Source organism: Chrysochloris asiatica, unplaced genomic scaffold, assembly GCF_000296735.1.
Source record: "Chrysochloris asiatica unplaced genomic scaffold, ChrAsi1.0 scaffold00061, whole genome shotgun sequence".
In the NCBI taxonomy this organism is placed as follows: Eukaryota; Metazoa; Chordata; class Mammalia; order Afrosoricida; family Chrysochloridae; genus Chrysochloris; species Chrysochloris asiatica.
The window spans coordinates 2,257,056-2,258,153 of record NW_006408579.1 but is presented as its reverse complement, the minus strand read 5'-3'; positions in this window follow the sequence as shown (position 1 = coordinate 2,258,153).

The following is a 1,098-nucleotide window of genomic DNA, read 5'->3' as shown; positions in this document are numbered from 1 at the left end:
CCTGTATAGGGTTTCCAAGAAGCAGATGGTGAGCTTGAACCACTGACCTTGTGGTTTAAAGTGACTTTGCAGTCCAGCGCATTAGTCCACAGTGCCACAGAAGTTTACTGAAACTTACAGTAGCACCTTTTGTCAATAATTTTGGTGTATGTACCACAGGAAAGATAAATGGTGGTGGTGGGTGTATGCCAAGGAACCAGTTCTGACTCATCACCACCCTGTAAAGGGTTTCCGAGGCTGTAAATCTTTACAGAAGCAGAAAATCTTTCTCCCATGGACTGGTTGATAGTTTCGAACTGCTGACCTTGAAGTTAGCAGTCTGACTCATAACCACTTGAAAGAGAAATAGCAACAGTTATTGAGACATTTTTAGAGGGATTCAAGGAATCCGTTTCAGAAGTAAAACTGATGAAAACATCTGAAGTAGCAGCATTTCCCCCTCCTTGTTCTTGTTGTTAACTGCTGGTCGAGTCAGTTCCAATTCATAGCAACCCTATATACAACAGAAGGAAGCACTGCCCAGGCCTGCACCATCCTCACAATTGCTGCTACACTGTTGCTGCCAGTGTCCATCTCATTGGGGGTCTCCCTCTTTTTCACTGTCCCTCAACTCTACCACGCATGATGTCCTTTATCAGAGACGGTACCTCCTGAACACACAAACAAGTGTGAGAGACAAAGAGTGGTCATTCTGGCTTCCAAGGAGCAGTCAGGTTACCCCTCTTACAAACCGGTTTGTTCTGCAGTCTATGGTACTTTCAATCTTTTTATCCACACCATAGTACAAATGCATCAATTGTTTCATGGTCATCCTTATTCATTGTCCAACTTTCATGTGCATATGAGGCTATGAAAATACCATGGTTTGAGTTAGGTGTACTTTAGTATTCAAACTGACATCTTTGCTCTTTGAACACTTTAAAGAGGTCTTGTGCAGAAGATTTGCCCAAGGCAATAATACATCATTTGATTTCTTAATTGCTGCTTCCATGAGTGTTGATGGTGGATCCAAGCAAAATGCTGTCTTGACACCTTCAATCTTTTCTCCATTTTGTTGTTGTTGTTTGTTGTTGTTAAGTGCTGTCAAGTCACTTCTGA